The sequence below is a fragment of the Berghia stephanieae genome, unplaced genomic scaffold (assembly GCF_034508935.2).
Source record: "Berghia stephanieae isolate SIO BIC M18660-M18661 unplaced genomic scaffold, UCSD_Bste_1.3 scaffold16, whole genome shotgun sequence".
NCBI lineage: Eukaryota > Metazoa > Mollusca > Gastropoda > Nudibranchia > Aeolidiidae > Berghia > Berghia stephanieae.
The window spans coordinates 44,563-60,000 of NW_027622623.1; the positions used below are offsets into that span (position 1 = coordinate 44,563).

The window sequence follows — 15,438 nt, forward strand, 5'->3', positions numbered from 1 at the left end:
AATGGACCGGATGCTGAGACTACTACGTCACAGTTCGTTTCCTGGCTTCTGATTGGCTAATACATACAGTGAAAATAGTCTGTCGGGCTACCTATTATCACCGTACGGTGAAAATAACCTGACACACTATTTTCACAGTGCTAAATTATTTGTGTTGGATGGCCGATAACTTGCAATCTCTTTTCTGACTTTGGGGGGGGGGGGGGGGGGGGGTCATGATAATGATATTACAAAGCTTATTTTTTTTTTTTTTAAAGCAATAACTAGATAGAAGAAAATAATCGTCCCTTAAACAGAAACTGAAATGTGGTTTTATGCGGGGAAGCCAAAATTTGGTCTTTCTAGCCAAGATGGCCCATTTTGGTCTCCCTAGACACTCGTATAGTTCAGTGGTGTTAGGCACTTTGATAACTCAATTCACGTGGCTGCTGATATGGCTCACTGTACTGTCAGGTGAAACATTTTTTTTTACCCATTACTGTTTTGGTCACCATGGTCATGGCGTTATTTGTGAAAGTAGCTGGCTAATTTTGGTACCATAATTTTAAAGGTTTTCAAGCAAGCTTTTTAATGGTGTATTTCATTCTTAATTCCTGATGATTGTATTTTTCAGAAAGCAAATGCTAAAAGTTTATCAATTTTCAAAACATAAGAAAAAGAAATTTTAATATTATGGATCCATATTAATTATGTTTGATACATCATAAGAATTGATACACTCGTACACTTTTTTATTTTAGTCGCCTCCATCAACTATTCTTTTTTAGGACAAAAACCTCATCTTCTTTTCAATTTTCATTTAACCCTGATTTTTTCCATACTTACCATACATGAAAATGATTATATACGAAAATAAAGCTTATTTTCTGACCTTTAATTTAAAGTTTAAAATGATACCCAACACTTGCCATTTATTTTTTAATTGAAACAAAATTACTGAAAACAATATGTGGGGCGCGTTCACTGCAAAACCCTAACTTTCCCGATCGCCACGAGACGATGGTTTTGAGGCAGCAGTGAGATCACAGATTCACTCTGTAAAATTGACTGAGATTTTCACCAGAAAATAGATAACTCTTGAAGCTTTTCTCGTAGAGAGAAAAGTAAGGTATCAAATTAAATGCTTTTTCATGCCCCATCTACCTGACTGGGTCAAATTGCAAATTGAGATGTTTTGAGTTTGAAAATTTTATCAAAGTTCAAAGTGCCTAGTGTTGTTATTTTTCTAATTTCAAAAACAATTTGATAGTTGGTTGTCATTTAATGGCAGATGCCATTATTAGTTACTGCGTTTCCTACAGTTTCGAGATTGCAAGTGATGGGAAACATTGTTTCATCGGGTTATAGTACCAAAAAAAAACCTCCCCTACTTAGGTATGCTAAGAACCTAGGGAAGTCCGTACCATGATAATAATATAGTATTGTAGATACAAAACTACTAATAAATGCAACCTGAACCGTCCAACATGTCCGTAGGCATGGAGAGATTTAGCTTGATTAATAAAAAAAAAAAGGTATAACCCCTCAAAAATGGACCTGAGAGCAAATTTTTGTAAAAAATTCAAATATCCAATTTTCTGAACTGAATATTTGGTTTTCTTCATGTCTCATGTAGTCTTTCAGAGCTATTCGACCCATGGAGCAGGAGTTTATCCCGCTTTCTATAGTGTGAAACAGACAGTAGTAATGGATTGCTACCATTTGAGTAGTATAATGGTCTGTGGCAAAGTGCTTTCCACCAGATCTAACAGATAGAGCTACCCGATCACTGCTGGGTGGATGGGGGGGGGGGGGGGGGGGGGGGGGGGGGGGGTCAGATGTATCGGCTGCACCCGGGATCGATCTCGGTCCCATTGCATGTGAATCAAGTGCTCTACCAGCTAATCTGTCGATTTTGATAGGGAATAAAATGAAATGAAATAACTATATATTACTTTATATAGCGACACAACACATAATGTAAAACTAGATATCTCCAGTATGTTGGTAATCATAAAAATAGAGCCTATAAGAAGGAAAGTATGTTTTTTCTACTAATTTGCAAATGACGTTTACAATAACAAAAAAATACAAGTGACATTCAGTTCTTTTTGTTGATTTTTTTTTTCTCTATTTCTTCTTAATAACATAATTAGTATTAGAGATCTCCACGGGTCAGATGGATCTGTAGTGTAGTGAGTAGTGGTGAAGTTGTTTGACCCTGAACTGGAAGGTCCCGGGTTCAAATCACTTGATTAACGGGTGATTGAATTACCCTTAATTTAAGGAAGGTTTGCAAGTTACTATTATTATATGAATCTGTAAAAATAATTTTATAATTTTTAGATTGGCCAGTAATTCTGTGCTCGTTGACAAAAATATGGGCTGTACAGAAAAAAAATTGAACCTACACATTGGGCAGGCATGACAATTTGAATGATGGATTTTGACTGGAATGCGTTTTTTATTTAGTGATTTTGTATTCTGGCACTGTGCTATTTATCTTTGTTTTGGTGGTCTAACTGGATTTTACGTGATGTATTCACGTTTTAACCGTCTGTTATTGGCTAAAGGAGGGTTTTGAACTCGAATGTCCCTTGTTTAGTGTTTTGCTCTTTTTACATTTTATGTAGGCATCCTGCATATATATATTGTAGACGTTATAACATCCAGTTTTGTACATTACTATTAATGATTAATCTAAATTTCAGATGGCATTCCAGTATCTGTAGTGGTGTTCGTGTTCAGCCTGGCAGCACCAAAGATGGGCAACTCAAAGGTTAAAGGGTCAGGGCCATGATTCAGCTTTAACTATAAAATCATTTCCTGGACATGATATTTGAGTGAGTAGAAATCCCATTAACATAACCTGACCCCAAAAAATGTGACCAATCTCACTGAAGCAGTATTATTTCGGGGTGACGCTCAGGAAGTTAATATTATAAGATCATTGAAATCTTGCATTTATTATTAGATTTTAAAATTTTCTATTGCTGTTGCACGAGCTTGAGGTGCACGCACTGGGACTGAGTTCGAAGTTGCAGGTATTAAAGAATATTACTATTACACTCCTCTCAATGGTCTCATCTGTTATTATTGGGTTTTTTTGTTTTTGTTTTGTTTTTGTTTTTTTTGTTGTTTTTTTTTACAATAATTGGTTCTTAAAGTTAACAAATCCTCATTTTTATTTTTATATTATTGTTACTGTCAGGCAAATAAGCAATGAATAAATGGTCACAACACTAAACTTGGGAAAGTCGATGCAGTCAGGACGAATAATTTCTGAGCGCTGCCTAGCAGGTGACTCTATATATCGCTCTAATAGAGCGACATCTAACGCCTGCTAAAATAAAATAGTGTATGGATGTATGTTTCATTCCAATGGCATATGGCAGAGATAATGTTTAATTAATTGTTTGTTCATGTACTAAGATAATAAAGCACAAAGGTGATTTTCTGCACTTCTGACAGTACATCTTCACAGATCATATCTGGGCTTGCGTTGTGCTAGTGCAGTCCATAGATTTCGTTATCATTGAGGAGTGCTTTAGTCATCTTGGACATAATGTCCCAAAAGTTGTGTCATATGCATGTGTATGACGATTTTCTATTTATAAACAAGAGTGCCGATGGTTTTCCTCGGGATCTGCGGAAATCAGCGGTTTTGTAGTCCAGAGGAGGAATTTCCTCCTTTTTAAAATTACAATTTCTCGAAACAATGTGAGAGTTAATGTGTGGTGGAACACACAAGTGCAGTTTCCCACTCTCCAGAAGTTAGCTAGAGTATCAATGATAGTCTATCATCTCAATTGCTCTAAAAGTGGGGCTTAGTGCAGTAGAAATGGGGCTTAAACGCAATCGTTCAACATTTTCCTACTTTTTCACTTTTTGTCACCACCAGCACTGAAACAAAAAAAATTCCCGGGCTTTATTACACATGGTGCTTGAGTTTTTCATCAAATCTATTTGACGCATTGATCAATGATTCAGTGTTTGATTTGGATTGATAGCCTATCAGAAGATTTTCAAAGTAATCTTGTGTTTCTCTGCTTGGGTTTCAACAAGGGTATCTCAGCTGTATTCCACTTTGGCAAGAATGATTGAAATTTGAGTTAATCTGTTTTTGTCATGGGTGTATTTTTCTAGAATTCGAATGATGGATTGGTGGTACCAATCTAAAGTAGTCAGGATTAATCTCAATAGATTAATAGACTGCTCATTTATTTAGCACTTATCAATCTAGGGGGATCTTTGGCTCCATATTTCCAAGCCTTGTTGACACCACCATTTGTACATCGTCACATCTTGGTTATTCATGAATAAATGCTGATTTCTCTAGATTACTTTCGTTATTAACCTATTGCCGTTTTTTTTTTCCTCAGATGCTTGTCCCTATCCTAGTACCAGACATTTTACTGATGAACAGCGAGCTGTTCCTGCTCAGAAAAATATAGATCACAAGAATGCCAAATATAGTTTGGTCATGAGTGGACAACCATCTTTGATGGAAGGAAAAAGGAGCCTCATGGGTTATCAGAGGTTTTTCAACACTGTTTACTCATTTGAATTTCAACACTAACAGGAGATGATTCGTTCTGTACTGTAGATGAAGTTTGTGATTCAATCAAAACGTTATATGTTGTGTACAAAGTTAAAACCATCATCTTGGACATGGAATTTTGCAGAGTTGACTCAAGGAGTTGTTACCTAACACCAGAATAGTCCTGTGTCAGTTCCTTGTTCATCAGCATTTCACAATAAAAAGCTTTGAGGACTTGATTCTGAAAGGAGAGAAGAGATTTTAAAAGCATGTGTTGTTGTAAATCAGTAGAACAGTACAATGATTTAAAACTTGGGTTTTGTATTTAGACGTTGGCTATTTTTATAGACAATGGAACTCCTTGACACTCTGTTGGATTTGATGTTTTCATTGGGAGTTGGGAACTTTTGGAATTTCAATCAGTGCTGTATTCCTCATCAAATGGGTGGGGTTCCTGACCTCCCATAGTGGGCAGGGAGGTATTTTCTGTGTCTTCTAATACCCTATTTTCCAATTGCATTCTGTCTTTGTCTTGCAATGAGATTATTTAGTTTTAATTTAAACATATGGTTTGCACACATTTGAGTGTATTCCTCTTAGTGCCATCTTATGCTGGTGTGCAGTGAAATATTTAGAATCTCAAAGTACTGTGATAGTGTGCTCTTGGAATCTACATTTGTTCCCTATTTGAACCATTCCCCTTTGTCTTACTTTTTCCTCAAGTCCTTTGAATTGTACATCTAGAATGTTTTTATTATCCAATGTTCATCCTTTTTACTGGCGCTGATATGACCTAAATGTGTTGCAAGCGCCGTAAACCCTTGAAAACATAAAAATTCCTCTCCAACAGACACAATTGTGTCATTACATGAGCTTTCATTAACTATATAACGGGTAATGGGCGGTGATAGACTCAAATGTCATTGTTAGTTAATGTACTTTCTTTCGCTTAATGAAGTTATGAGAAAATTTCATTTTTGCTCGTGTCAATAGGGCTCGGTATATATTTGATAACCTGGAATTAAGCGACTTCTGAAAATAAAGCGTTCCAATTATTGGCTTGGGCTGTATATGTAATAAGTATTCTTTGACATTTTTTACAATTTAGTGATAACTACCTTTTAAGGATTTTACGTCACTTGCGACACATTTAGCATGGATCAAAGTCAAGGTTATTTCAGCGCCAGTAAAAAGGAAAAGATGTGTATTCTTATGCATTTTTGCTCTGGCATTTACGCATTTATTTTTTATAGTGTTCTTAAACACTTTAATCAGTTTGTTGACCTGGACGTTCATATCGGGAGTTCAGTATAGTATTATCTGGGTGGGTTATATCAGATTTAAAAGTGGATACTATTTATAGTGTCTATAAAGAGTAAATTTAAATTATCTATTAATACAACACTGGTATGGTCTATTTGCCTATTATCAAATTTAGTGCTCTATTTTCGATTTTGCAACTTAGTACGCATTTTTAAAAAAATCTTTTGGATCTCCATTGTATACATTTTCATGGGTTGGGGTTGTCAACACTGAACTACTCATAAAACTGGCTGGCTGGTTGGGGTTCCTGACCTCCCATAGTGGGCAGGGAGGTCTTACTGTGTCTTCTTGTAAAGTGCTTTTAGCACATTAGTGGATATTGCTCTATATAAAAGCTCATTTAAAAAATAAATTCTATCCCCCTGTATCTGTTTTCCAACTTGCTTTCTGTCTTTGTCTTGGAATGAGATTACTTGGTTTTGTCCTCGTCCTGGCCGGGTGCCCTGGCTGAGAGGGGAAACAGTCAAATGTATAGTTAGTTTTAGGAGATGATATTTTTTTTTCATTGTAAATCATATCTCTGTTATGAACTGTATTATGTTGTCTTTATATTATATATATATGATTTGTAAAACATTTTGAGTGTATTCCTATTAGAGTGGGAACCTGGTGTCTGGATGAGACTTTTAGGTGATCTCAAACTAAGTACTTTGATAATGTGCTCTTGGAATCTACATCTGTTTCCTATTTGAACCAATCTCCTTTGTCTTACCTTCTCTTGGGTACTTTAATTGTCATTCTAGAACTTTTTTGCTCTCCCATTTTCGTCATTTATACTGGCGCTGAAATGACCTAACTTTGACCCATGCTAAATGTGTTGAAAGTGACATAAAACCCTTAACAGCAAAATTGTCTGACTTTATCTCGTGTGCTTTCAATTGAAAATCTAGAATTCTTTGACAATCCCATATTATTCTTCACACAGCTATTCATAAATGTGTAGTATAATTTTGGACAATCATGAATGTGAAATTGAAAATACTATAGACTTAGAGCCGTCAAAGATTACTGAGAAAATTGTCGATGTTGGAGTGCCTGACAAAATTATTGAAAATGTTTGTGTTCAATTAGAAATATAAATTGTTTTTTATTGAGAGGCGCATGTGAGTCTATTCAGCAACCCTTTTCTTAGTAATGATCTTTCATGGTTTAGTTTGTAGATGTACATTCGTGGTTGTACCGTGTTACTAATTTATACAGTATTACTACCACAGGTTACAATGGTGTTTATTTGGGAATTTTACATTTCTAATTTTAGCATACCTGCCAAGTATCCATATTGGGCAGGGAGGTACTTACTGTGTCTTCTATCCCTCTATATCTGTTTTCCAACATGCTTTTTGTCTTTGGATGAGCTTAATTGGTGTTGTTCTGATCCTGGCTGGGAGGGAAACAGTCAAATGTATAGTTAGTTTTGGGAGATGATATGTCTTTTGTCTTGTAACCCATCTCTCTGTTATACACTGTATTATGTTTTATTTACGTATAATTTATAATTTGTAAACATTTGAGGGCATTCCTAATATTGGGGACCTGTGTTTGTGTCTGGATGAGACTTTTTGGTGATCTCAAACGTAGTACTTTGATCGTGTGCTCTTGGAATCTACATCTGTTTTCTATTTGAACCAATTCCCATTTGTCTTACCTTTTCTCGGGTGCTTTAATTGTAATTTTAGAACTTTTTACTCTTACATTCTCTTTCTTTTCACCTGCGCTGATATGACCTTAATGTGTTGCAAACCCTTAAAAACAAACAAAAAATAGTTCGTGAGAAGCTGTTGTATGTCCTTTTGCCTGTTCTGGGTGGGGATCCTGACCTCCCATAGCGGGCAGGGGGGTACATACTGTGTCTTCTATCCCCCTATGTCTGTTTTCCAACATGCTTTCTGTCTTTGTCTTGGAATGAGATTACTTGGTTTTTTACCTGGCCCTGGTCAGAGTCCTGGCTGGGAGGGAAACAGTCAAATGCAAAGTTATTGTTTTGGGAGGTGATATTTTTTTCCTTGTAAATCATCTCTCTGTTATGCATTGTATTATGTTTAGTTTGCATGTTATATTATATAATTTGTAAACATTTGAGTGTATTCCTCTCAGTTGGGGCCTCTCCTTGTGTCTGGATGGACTTTTAGGTGATCTCAAACTAGGTACTTTGATGGTGTGCTCTTGGAATCTACATCTGTTCCCTATTTGAACCAATTCCCCTTTGTCTCACCTTTTCTTTTGTGCTTTAATTGTAATTCTAGAACTTTTTACTATCCCATTTTCTTCCTTTTTACTGGCGCTTATATGACCTTAATGTGTTGCAAGTGCCGTAAAATCCTTAAAAACAAAAACAAAAACAAACTTTTGCCTGTTCAACCTTCTTTTTTCATGTTTCACTTTTTAATTTTTAATGTACAATATTCAGTGAATAAAATACATTTGAACTTTTGCTTGTGTGTTGTACATTTATTTATTTATATTGATATTTTTTTTTGCATCCATTTGACTGGATCCTTTTTATGTTTCTTTGAACTGAAATAAACCCATCCTTTCCTTCCCTCTTCCATTTTGCTGGTGCTAAAGTCTTCTGACCTCCCATGGTGAATAGAGAGGTCACTTGCTGTGTCTTCTCTTCTCCATGCCTGTTTTCACTTTCCATGTTGCTCTAGTCTTTCCTTGATCTGGATTGACATTAAGTCTTCAGTTAGTCCTGGCATCCTGGGCGGGGTTCCTGACATATCATAGTGGGCAGGGAGATACATACTTACTGCGTTTTCTATCCCCCTATATCTGTTTTCCAACTTGCTTTCTGTCTTTGTCTTGGAATGAGATTACTTGTTTTTGTCCTGGTCCTGTATAGTTAGTTTTGGAAGATTATATTTTTTCCCCTTTTAAATCAATTCTCTGTTATGCACTGTATTATGTTTTGTTTACATATATTATATATATTTGGTAAACATTTGAGTTTGAGTGTATTCCTCTTAGTGGGGACATGTGCTTGTGTCTGGATGAGACTTTTAGGTGATCTCAAACTAAGTACTTTGATAGTGGCAGGGGTGACTATTTGTCCCAAAAAAATTCTTTTCTGGTGTGGGGGTGGGGGTGTAAGGGGGGGGGGGGGCTATTTTATTTTTTTATTTTTTTAATTCTTTATTACAACAAATGAAACGAAACTGAAGTAAGAAACAAGGATAATTAACTACAATGAAACCAAATTTTTTAAATACCTGAGATTCCTTTAAAAGATAAGAACTAATAAGAACTATTGTTCGAGCTGACCTATAATCTGTTGATTCCAAAATTGAATCAAATGTGTGTTAACAAATAAAACAAAAAATCAATGTAATTGAAAAATAAAGGAGGAAAATCTTTTGAAAAAATGTCATGTAAATGTAAATATGTAAATCAAAATGGTATTACATCCAATTTTTGTTAAAATTATCACTCTCAGTTCGGTTTCCATTTGTTGAAGCGGGTACTCGTTACCCGCCCCTTTTACCCGAGTACCCGGTTTAACTTTATACCCCCCGGGTACCCATCCAGCCCTACTCCCGTGTGGCTCAAGCACCCTCACCAGCTGCAAGGTAAAGATCCACGAGGGGGGTCACTCATGGCTAAACTCCGCCTAGAAACGATTTCATAGGTCCGACCATAACCATGTTTCAAATTGTTGTTATCGTGAGTTTTCTGATCGAAGAACGATTGGCTATTGAGCATTTCATGCCAGGGCTGTTTGTTTTTAAGGGTTTTGCGGCGCTTGCAACACATTAAGGTCATATCAGCGCCAGTAAAAAGGAAGAAAATGGGATAGTAAAAAGATCTAGAATTACAATTAAAGCACTCAAGAAAAGACAAGACAAAGGGGAATTGGTTCAAATAGGAAACATGTAAATTCCAAGAGCACACTATCAAAGTACTAAATTTGAGATCACCTAAAGGTCTCACCCAGACACCAGCACAAGATCCCACTAATGTTGTTTTTAAAGGTTTTACGGCGCTACTTGCAACACATTAAGGTCATATCAGCGCCAGTAAAAAGGAAGGAAATGGGATATTAAAAAGTTGTAGAATTACAATTAAATCACCCAAGAAAAGGTAAGACGAAGGGGAATTGGTTCAAATAGGAAACAGGTGTAGATTCAAAGAGCACACTATCAAAGTACTTAGTTTGAGATCACCTAAAAGTCTCATCCAGACACAAGCACAGGTCCCCACTAAGAGGAATACACTCAAACTCAAATGTTTACCAAATATATATAATATATGTAAACAAAACATAATGCAGTGCATAACAGAGAATTGATTTAAAAGGGGAAAAAATATAATCTTCCAAAACTAACTATACAGGACCAGGACAAAAACAAGTAATCTCATTCCAAGACAAAGACAGAAAGCAAGTTGGAAAACAGATATAGGGGGATAGAAAACGCAGTAAGTATGTATCTCCCTGCCCACTATGATATGTCAGGAACCCCGCCCAGGATGCCAGGACTAACTGAAGACTTAATGTCAATCCAGATCAAGGAAAGACTAGAGCAACATGGAAAGTGAAAACAGGCATGGAGAAGAGAAGACACAGCAAGTGACCTCTCTATTCACCATGGGAGGTCAGAAGACTTTAGCACCAGCAAAATGGAAGAGGGAAGGAAAGGATGGGTTTATTTCAGTTCAAAGAAACATAAAAAGGATCCAGTCAAATGGATGCAAAAAAAAATATCAATATAAATAAATAAATGTACAACACACAAGCAAAAGTTCAAATGTATTTTATTCATTGAATATTGTACATTAAAAATTAAAAAGTGAAACATGAAAAAAGAAGGTTGAACAGGCAAAAGGACATACAACAGCTTCTCACGAACTATTTTTTGTTTGTTTTTAAGGGTTTGCAACACATTAAGGTCATATCAGCGCAGGTGAAAAGAAAGAGAATGTAAGAGTAAAAAGTTCTAAAATTACAATTAAAGCACCCGAGAAAAGGTAAGACAAATGGGAATTGGTTCAAATAGAAAACAGATGTAGATTCCAAGAGCACACGATCAAAGTACTACGTTTGAGATCACCAAAAAGTCTCATCCAGACACAAACACAGGTCCCCAATATTAGGAATGCCCTCAAATGTTTACAAATTATAAATTATACGTAAATAAAACATAATACAGTGTATAACAGAGAGATGGGTTACAAGACAAAAGACATATCATCTCCCAAAACTAACTATACATTTGACTGTTTCCCTCCCAGCCAGGATCAGAACAACACCAATTAAGCTCATCCAAAGACAAAAAGCATGTTGGAAAACAGATATAGAGGGATAGAAGACACAGTAAGTACCTCCCTGCCCAATATGGATACTTGGCAGGTATGCTAAAATTAGAAATGTAAAATTCCCAAATAAACACCATTGTAACCTGTGGTAGTAATACTGTATAAATTAGTAACACGGTACAACCACGAATGTACATCTACAAACTAAACCATGAAAGATCATTACTAAGAAAAGGGTTGCTGAATAGACTCACATGCGCCTCTCAATAAAAAACAATTTATATTTCTAATTGAACACAAACATTTTCAATAATTTTGTCAGGCACTCCAACATCGACAATTTTCTCAGTAATCTTTGACAGCTCTAAGTCTATAGTATTTTCAATTTCACATTCATGATTGTCCAAAATTATACTACACATTTATGAATAGCTGTGTGAAGAATAATATGGGATTGTCAAAGAATTCTAGATTTTCAATTGAAAGCACACGAGATAAAGTCAGACAATTTTGCTGTTAAGGGTTTTATGTCACTTTCAACACATTTAGCATGGGTCAAAGTTAGGTCATTTCAGCGCCAGTATAAATGACGAAAATGGGAGAGCAAAAAAGTTCTAGAATGACAATTAAAGTACCCAAGAGAAGGTAAGACAAAGGAGATTGGTTCAAATAGGAAACAGATGTAGATTCCAAGAGCACATTATCAAAGTACTTAGTTTGAGATCACCTAAAAGTCTCATCCAGACACCAGGTTCCTACTCTAATAGGAATACACTCAAAATGTTTTACAAATCATATATATATAATATAAAGACAACATAATACAGTTCATAACAGAGATATGATTTACAATGAAAAAAAAATATCATCTCCTAAAACTAACTATACATTTGACTGTTTCCCCTCTCAGCCAGGGCACCCGGCCAGGACGAGGACAAAACCAAGTAATCTCATTCCAAGACAAAGACAGAAAGCAAGTTGGAAAACAGATACAGGGGGATAGAATTTATTTTTTAAATGAGCTTTTATATAGAGCAATATCCACTAATGAGTAGTAGTAGTTGTTGTTGTTCTTCTTCTTCTTCTCATTATTATTATTAATATTATCATCAAGTATTACTAAGAATTAAAAATTTGTAATTTTCAATAAAATTTATTATTCGGTCATGAAATTTGTCTAAAATTCGTAAAATTACGAAAAATTCGGCATGTATGCTCTACTGACCAAGATCAGGAAAGAATGAAGTAATCTCATTTCAAGACTAAGACAGAAAGCAAGCTTGAAAAAGATAAATAGTGATAGAGGACAGAGCCATCCACTATGAGAAATAAAAAACTGCATCCAGGACTTCCACTATGAACCAAGGAGATTTCTGGTATTGCAAGGTGGCAGGGTCATTTGTGAAACTGGAAACAATGAACCGAAGAACATTTTTTCTCTCTTCATGATAGGTGCTAGAATTTTAGAGTTACTTAAACCACGAAAAAAAAAAAAAAAAAAAAGAAATGCAACACAAACCAGAGGCACCCATTTCCCATTTTTTAAAATGGAGAGAGAGAGAGAGAGCGAAGTATCAAAAGCATTCAAACATGCTTTCTCTCTTTTTGAATTGTTCACCATGCTTTGCTTTCATTTGTACCTTTTCCTCAGGAGGTAGTTCCTCTCCGTATTTTCTCAAATTCTCTCTCCTGGATCTGGTAAGCTTCAGCTTTTACAGGGTCAGACATGAGCTTAGTCCAATATTAACCATTTGCCTCCTTGGTAAGTGACTGGACGGAAGACTGCAATCAACCTCACCACAATTCAATTTCATATGGACTGTCCATCTGTGGAGGTCTGAAAAAGTTAAAACAATTATTCTCTCCTCTAATCAAAACTGTGTAAAACGTAACACACACACACACACACACACACACACACAGAGAGAGAGAGAGAGAGAGAGAGAGAGAGACAGAGAGAGAGAGAGAGAGAGAGAGAGAGAGAGAGAGAGAATGCCAAGACGATATCTTCATGTCTTAGTCTTTTGATGTTGTGGCAGAAGGGCATAATTTAAAAAATCTTAAATTATGTCTGTGGGAAAACAAAAAAAAAGAAAGAAAGACAAGTAATAATAATATGAACATGCTCCAATTACTGTTGTATACATTGACGTTGGTAAAAAATCATCCGATGATTTCCGGTTGATTTGTCAACTGACTAAGAAATTATAGGTCTAGATAATTCTGTGTACCACTGGGACAAACTGAGTGACACTTCACGATGAACAATCATGTTTTAAAACTATGCCAAGTTGTTAATTACTTTGTAAAATGTATTAGCAGAATTAAAAACCTCATGGCCGAAAAATGTATGAGACTGGTAGTGTAGTACACACCTCTAACAGAACTGAAATCCCCTGCTTTTTTGGTCTCCGAAAGTCAATTTTCAAATATATCCATGACTTAGCACAATATCGTCCACTATGGGAGGTCGAAATAAATAAATTTAAAAAATCCACCCAGAGACAGCCTGTCAATAGCTCCTAAGCCAAGCCAACAAGCAACTTAATACAAGATGAAGGACTGGATATGACATAAGGTGCTCATATAATTTTTTTTATTCGACATAAACAATGCCAGTTTGCCCAAGTAGCCTATTCACTTCATAGCTCCGTACTTGAAAGGGAATGATCTATAGCCACTGAAAGACATCTTAGCTAAATGGTCAGAGTATTTCTTCTTCAAAAAGCTTGAAAAATGGCACCTAACACTGCCTGAAAAAGTAAAAAACAAAGACACAACATCAAGTGAAGGAAAGATCCAAGATTGTGGTATCCCAGTAAGTAGACACTTCCCCTGCTCTTGGTTGCCATAGCATGGAGGTCGATTTGACTATCAAATAGAGGAAGATAAAAAATTGAATGTTACACATAACATACAGGCCTGTAAATGGTTGGTAAAAAGTTGTCAGAACTTTTTGAACACGCGAAAATAGACACAACAGAACAAAAACATGGATTAATTACACAACACAGATATGACACATCAATTGACTTGTCAAATCATGCCACTTTCCCCGACTTATTTATAATGAGGTCCTAATTTTATGGTACCAAAAAAAAAAAAAAAAAAAAAAAAAAAAAAATCCCAATTATTTGAGGGTCCTGGTCTGAGTTAGTTGTAAAATAAACGGAGTGACTATTCGTCAGTACTGACCCCCAGACGCTAGCATCTGGGGGTCAGTACTGACGAACAGGCACCAGCGTCTGAGGGTCAGCACTGACTGGTATCTATTGGTCAGTTCTGGCGCCTGTAGGTACTGACGGTGCCAAAATTAGGAAAAATGCCATTTTTTGAAATAACTTGTTCTACGACAAATAAATCCGCATTTCCTGTCCCATACTAGTCGCAAGAAAGTCCCTTGGTTTAACCTTTTTTTTATCGGTTTACGTGAGATTTGTTTAATAAATTTATCAATTAATTAAACAAATGATATTGTCAGTCCTGATAAAAATACCAAATTTGATGTTGAAACGCCAAACTGGCAATCTTATATTTCGGTTCCTCCAACGCGCATGCTCACTGTTGCGTGACGCCAGAACTGAAAGTGAAGCTCTTTCATTGTCTCGTCTTTTTTCATTCCGTCATTTGAAATTCGGCTTGCTCGCATCTCACTGAGACAGGAGAAAGCTACAAATTATGGAACTCGCTGTCGGCAACAAATTTGCCTCCTTGAAGGCTTTAACTGATGCCATCAAAGGGCATGAGGAGGAAAGTAATGTTCTTTTTATAAAGAAAGAAGCAATCGAACTCGGTACCTTTCGGGTACGAATCATAGCCCTACTATAGACCTAATACTCTTTTAGTACGCCATGGTACGAAGCAAAGACCGTAGCGCTGAGCCACGCTGCCCCCCCCCCCCAAAAAATTGGAATTATCTATTCGTTATCAGGTTTCTCCTCCTTTCCGTTATTATTATTATTTTATTTTTTGGGTAGCCCTATTCGTCCTTAAGGTCGAATAGCTTCAACCGTGGTTGCCGTACGTACGGACAAATCGTGTTGCTTGCACTATTCGTCCTTCACACTAAAGCTGGGCAATATTCCGTTTTTGCTTTTACTGAGCTGGATTCGAATCCACGTAATTACATGATATATCCGTATCGTCTTAAATGTTTCACAAACCCCACCTCCTCTGTTTGTGAGTCAAATAATCAGTTATGTGTGTTTTTTTTTTAGGTGTGTGTGTGTGTGTGTGTGTGTGTGTGTGTGTTAATTTCGTGGGGTTTTTTTGTTTGTTTTTTTTCTTCTGGGATATGATTTTTATTCCAGAATGGTGATTGATTTCTTATAAGGAACAATTGTCGT

The 15,438-nt window shown here is 36.1% G+C and overlaps 2 long non-coding RNA genes across 3 annotated transcripts in view; one reads left to right on the top strand and one right to left on the bottom strand.

The window, feature by feature from the left end:
* The first annotated feature begins 2,239 nt into the window (after nt 1–2,239).
* LOC144961164 (uncharacterized) lies at nt 2,240–8,272 on the top strand. Of its 2 annotated transcripts, XR_013643076.1 has the most exons (3): nt 2,240–2,270; nt 2,691–2,822; nt 4,362–8,272. It is a non-coding gene; the product is annotated as an uncharacterized LOC144961164 (long non-coding RNA). The 2 variants fall into 2 exon arrangements; XR_013643075.1 differs by lacking the exons at nt 2,240–2,270; nt 2,691–2,822 and adding an exon at nt 2,850–3,279.
* A 2,302-nt stretch (nt 8,273–10,574) lies between these two features.
* Nucleotides 10,575–15,438, bottom strand: part of LOC144961165 (uncharacterized) — a 36,019-nt gene continuing 31,155 nt past the window's right edge. The window contains exon 3 of the long non-coding RNA XR_013643077.1: nt 10,575–12,929. This is a non-coding gene — a long non-coding RNA (uncharacterized LOC144961165). The remainder of the gene's footprint in view (nt 12,930–15,438) is intronic.